The sequence below is a fragment of the Papaver somniferum genome, chromosome 3, assembly GCF_003573695.1.
Source record: "Papaver somniferum cultivar HN1 chromosome 3, ASM357369v1, whole genome shotgun sequence".
NCBI lineage: Eukaryota > Viridiplantae > Streptophyta > Magnoliopsida > Ranunculales > Papaveraceae > Papaver > Papaver somniferum.
The window spans coordinates 92,424,218-92,430,217 of NC_039360.1; positions in this window are offsets into that span (position 1 = coordinate 92,424,218).

The window sequence follows — 6,000 nt, forward strand, 5'->3', positions numbered from 1 at the left end:
AATAATACTATGACAATGTATAACAATGATCGAGAGCTTTTGTTTTCTCATTGTTATGGCTACAAAACTTCAACAACTATGATGCTGAATTGAACATCTACGGAATCATGGGAGTACTGGGAAAAGACGAAGTTTTCAAGTAATGTTGAAGCACCAAGGATATCAAGCATGTGGACGAGAAGCTACAAAGTTTTATATATTTTGTAATCCATATGTATTGATAGTTTTGCCACTAAAATTGACAAAGGGGGAGACTGTTAGAGCACTGCTCTGTCGAACTCGCATGCGTTGCTATCTCAAGCATGTTTGTCAAATTTAGTTGTCAAAACTATATGTCTTGATTTCTAGACTACTTATAGCTAAGTCTCAGTTTAGGACAGATTAGTGTAGTTGAGCTCCAAACTCCATGGCGATCATCTTACGAAGACGAAGAACTACTCAAGGAACCAGTGGAATTTCATCCGACTAAAAGGTATGTGGAGACTTGAACTTATCTATCACTCAAAAGTCTATCTCTTTATCTCCTACTCTTGAGACAAAGTCGTATAAGTATGATAGTTTTCACACATACACATTTGCTATTTCGAGCCGAGTTTACTCACATATCTTTTTCTCGAAATACGTGTTGGTAAGCTTTCGCTTTAACCACTTTTCATCTTTATCCGTGACGAAAGTCATGATGACGTTTCAATCTTGAAAATAACTTTGATGACGATAGTTGTGAATAACGACTGTTATAACATTATAGAAGAATATTTCAATGATTGAAATGTAGAATTTAGATTATGTAATCAACTATGGATATAAGTATATATAGTGTATTCGTACATTAGTGTATAAATCCATGTGCCGGAAACCAATTGTGTTCACTTGTGCATGCGACATTGGTAAAGGAGACAGGTTGGCTACGCGTACCCGTACGCTTACTGGCAGAAGTTTTCTAACTGAAAATTTCTGCTGGATTTTGTAGTTTACAAACCGGAAAACCAGTCACCTTAGGTACGCGTACTCAAGGAAGTTTTCTAACCGAAAGTTTCTGCTGAGTTTCCAAACTCAAATCCGGTAGCTAAGGTACATGTATCCGTACGCGTACCCAAGCTGGTTATTTCTCAAATAAGAATTTCATGAACTTAAAACAATAAATCAATAAGGAATGCAATCTTTGCAAGCCGTGTCTATATTGTTCATGAATTGATTCAAGTGAATCAAACTGATTTTGTTTTAATTGTGTCTATGTATAAAGACCTAAGCAATTTAACAACTCTTCAACTAGTTCTTTTGAAGTCATTTGAACTAGTCGTGAAGAAGATGAATATGGTTGATATGAAAGTACACATATGGCTAACCTTGGTTAACTATTTGTGAACCAACCAAGTGTACACGTTTAAGTACGGTTACTCAAACCTAAATGAAACACATTTCATTTGTGTATGACAAGCTAAGTTTCGATCTAACGGTTGAAAGATATTAGCTTGGAGACATCAGGTTTTTCATCTAATGGTGAATTTTTAATGCTTTGTTACCAAGGTAACTTAGATTGCAAACCCTGATTTGAAAACTATATAAAGGAGACATCTAGAAACTGGAAAAACTAATCCCCACACCTCCTGTGTGATACTAGTTGGTTTTGCTAGAGTCGGTTCTCCTTTAACCTTAGGTTTCTTCCGAGACTCTGTAGGTTAAGGACTGAAAGACTTCATTGGGATTGTGAAGCCAGACGAAACTACATCTCTTGTAGTTGAGCGATCTGATCGCCATTTTCTATCATACGAGTTCAATTGAATAATTGGCTTGAGATTTATCTCCGATAGGGCAAGATAAAAAGAAATCACAAACATCTTCGTCTCATCGTTTGTGATTCCGCAACATCTTGTTTCGCTACCATACTATTAAGATTGTTGCGAGGTGATTGATATTTATAGGCTGTTCTTTGGGAATATAAGTCGGGATTATCAATTAGTTCCTGTTCACCTTGATTTATTAAAATACGAAACAAAAACTCTTAGGTCTATCTGTGGAAGAAAGATTTACCTATCATAGAATTTTCTGTGTGATACAAATTTGTTTATTAAAGTTTTCGACTTTGGGTCGTAGCAACTCTTGGTTGTGAGTGAGATCAGCTAAGGGAATTAAGTGCGTAGTATCCTGCTAGGATCAGGGACGTAAGGAGCGCAACTGTACCTTGAATCAGTGTGATATTTATTAGCATTCAACTACAGTCCAGAAAGAAGTTAGTTTTTAGTAGGCTAGTGTCTGTAGCGGCTTAATACAGTGTGGTGTTCAATCTGGACTAGGTCCCGGGGTTTTTCCTGCATTTGTGGTTTCCTGGTTATACAAAATTGTGGTGTCTGTGTTATTTTTATTCCGCATTATATTTTGTTATATAATTGAAATATCACAGGTTGTGCGTTAAGATCAATCAATTAGAATATTCAACCTTTGGTTGTTCATTTAAATTGATTGACACTTGGATATTGGTCTTTGGTAGCATCCAAGTTATTATCCTTGTATTTGATAAAGACTCGCAGATTTCTATTTGCTTGAGTAAAGATCAAATCAAGTGAGAGAGATATTAACTCCTTGATATATTTTTTCTCTAGATTGAGTCTAACTATCTAGTTGATTCTCTAGAAAGTATATTGGAGTTAGTCCATACAGATTGCTAATCGAAATATTGGGTGTGGTTGTTATACCCCGACTTTTTCAAAACGCTTAGTGGATTTTTCAAACAAAGAAAGGGCTTTTGCTAAGCAGAATTCAGATGGTTTGAATGCTATTATTCATGCTGTAAGCCGTGGATTTACAACATCATGTATCAACATGTCAAACTTCGAAAGAAGCTTGGGATAATCTTCAGATCGTATTCGAAGGAAACACATCAGAGAAATAAGCTAGACTTAAAACTCTTATGTCCGACTGGGAAAATCTTCAAATGGATGACAACGACACTTTTGAGGAGTTTCATATTAAACTCTCTGAGATAATCAATGCTTCTTCTCTCTTGGAAAGACTATTTCTGAAAAGTATATAGTATGCAAAATTCTCAGATTGTTGCCATCTAGATACGATTCTAAAATGATGCAATGATAGAAGCTAATGATCTTTCTTATCTATCTAAAAGTTCCCTAGTTGGAAAACTGAAGATATTTGATCAGGAGAATCTGTCTAAACAAAGAGACTATCTGGCCTACAAAGCCATAAAAGGGGTTCCAACTCAATATTCTTAAAACTTCAAAGATCAGGAAGATCGAACCGCTGAAGATGAAGCTGAACTAAATCAGCATTTGTCTCTTATTACTCAACCATTCAATAAACTGTTGAGACATCGAAAAATAAATCGCTTGTGTCAAAAGGAAAAAAATGTTCCTTCACAAAAACGTGAAGAAACCTAGGATGATGACGACATTGTTCCTCAATGCTACAAGTGCAGAGGGTTTGGTCATATTTCTCCAGATTGTCCAACTAAGGATACACAGTGGAAAATAAATGCTTACACTACGATACTTGATTATTGTCCCAATGAGAATGGTCAAGTCGATGTGATAGATCATGTTGCAACCATTGCAAAAGTCTATGAATCTAAAAGTCTTCCAAGTCTAGATACTCAAGAGGAGTTTACCCCTTCGTTTTTCAAAGAAATATTTCCATGTAAAGATAAAAGAACTCACCTTCTTGAATCTGACAACATTGAAATAAAATTATCGCTTGATCAACTCGAACAGAGTTTTTTGAATGATAAAGAAAAATTTAACAAGAGACTGAAGAAAATCGAGGTTACTCAATGTGCCGAAAATGTACAAATATTTAAACTCATTCTCGACATTAAATGTTGTCAAGATGAGATAAGGAAGTTAAAGGCAGAAAATCAGAAACTGAGAGATAGACTCAATTACTTTGAAAAGTCATCACCTGGTATGAATGTATCAAGTGACAAGGGTAAGGCTAAATAAATTTGTGGAATATAGATCCAGAAAGCGTAATACTTCTGGTGTTTTCTTCTTGTGCAAACAAAGAGGTCATTATCAAAGGCAATGCCCTGATACTAAACAGAGAGAGAGACTGTATAAAACCGGGAAATCAAGATCTAAGTATCGATCAAAGATCTCTTCTAAAAAGGAGAATAAGTTGTTCGAATATCAAGATCTTACATCTAAAGGCTGAACCTAAAAATGTAAGAATGTTGAAATCTTCAAAGGAAGAAAATTCAACAACCAAAAAGGTGACAACCTAACTGATTATCATGGATCCTTACTTGTTACCCTCAAAAGTTTACAGTAAGGATATAAATATAAATATTTGGATAAAAATATTCCTAAAAAATTGATTTTTCGGTTAAGAATTTAATCGAAATAATATTCTCAAAGATTTTGAGAAAAAGTTCTAGAACTTATAAGAAGGAAGATCTCTTACTTTATTTCCATAGAGATTTGACAGAATGTCTACCTCTAGATGCAACTCTCGCAAAACCGAAAAACTCTGGACTATATTGTTTCCTAATAAGAAACTTCTTCTCGAGTCTTCTGATGGCGATTCTGATTCTTCTCCAGAACTTCAGCAAGATGTTCCTAATGAATAGATCTTTTCTCTCAACGATAATCTTCTCAAGAATCTTTCACTGAAATTATATCTAATCTCTTGTGAAGTAAGGAACATGTAAAGGGATTTGCGAAAGGAAGTTAAGGAAGTCAATGACAATGTTGTTAGTCTTGAATCAAGACTAGTAATCATAGAAGATGATTGGAATCCGGTAAAATATTCTGATCCGGCTTCAACATTGAAGTAAACTCTATAAGGTTGAAATTGGAGTTTCAAAAATGAGAAAATAGACTTCAATTTTTGATTTCTTTCAATAATTGTATTAGGTATATTATGAATAAAACTATCTTATTATTATGAATAAAATTATTTGATTTATAACTTTTCTTGTGATAGATTTTGATTTACATAGCATGTGCTTGAATGCTTTATGTTATTGCTATGTATGTTTATGGGATGTTTGTTTTCGATTTTACTACCTTGATATTCGATCTCATAATGTTGTGAACCCTTATGGTTCGGGTGACTTTTTGGTTTAGCAGGATTAAGTTCTAGCCCATATTGGTAGGATTTATCAAAAGATCATGAGGAGTCTGATAGAAACTGAAAAAAGCGGGGGTCTAACAACACCACCCAATAATTCGATTAGCAATATGTATGTACTAATTCCGAAATACTTTGCTAGAGAATCAACTAGACAGTCAGACTCAATCTAGATAAAAAGTATCTCAAGGAGTTATTATCTCTCACTTGTTTTAATTTACTCAAGCTAAAACAATAGTGAGTCTTTTAATCAAACACAAGGAATACATGGACGGTACCAAAGACCAATTTCCAAGGATGAATCAATATCAATCAACAACCAAAGGTTGGATTTCCAATTGATGATCTTAACGCACAACCTATATTATTTCAATTATATAAAATATAATGAGGAAAAGAAATAACACAGACACCAGAATTTTGTTAACGAGGAAAACCACAAATGCAGAAAAACCCCGGGACCTAGTCCAGATTGAATTCACACTATATTAAGCCGCTACATACACTAGCCTACTACAAGCTAACTTCGAACTGGACCGTAGTTGAACCCCTATCAGTCTCCCACCAATTCAAGGTACAGTTGCACTCCTACGCCTCTGATCCTTGCAGGATACTACACACTTGATTCCCTTAGCTGATCTCACACACAACTAAGAGTTGCTACGACCCAAAATCGCAGGCTTAAACAATAAACAAATCTGTCTCACACAGACAAGTATATCAAAGGATAAATCTGTCTCCCATAGATAAACCCTAAAAGAGTTTGTTCCGTCTTTTGATAATAATCAAGGTGAACATGAACCAATTGATAATCCGGTCTTATATTCCCGGAGAACAGCCTAAATTAATTAATCACCTCACAACAATCTTAATCGTATTGTAGCGAAACAAGATGTCGTGGAATCAAAAACAATGAGACGA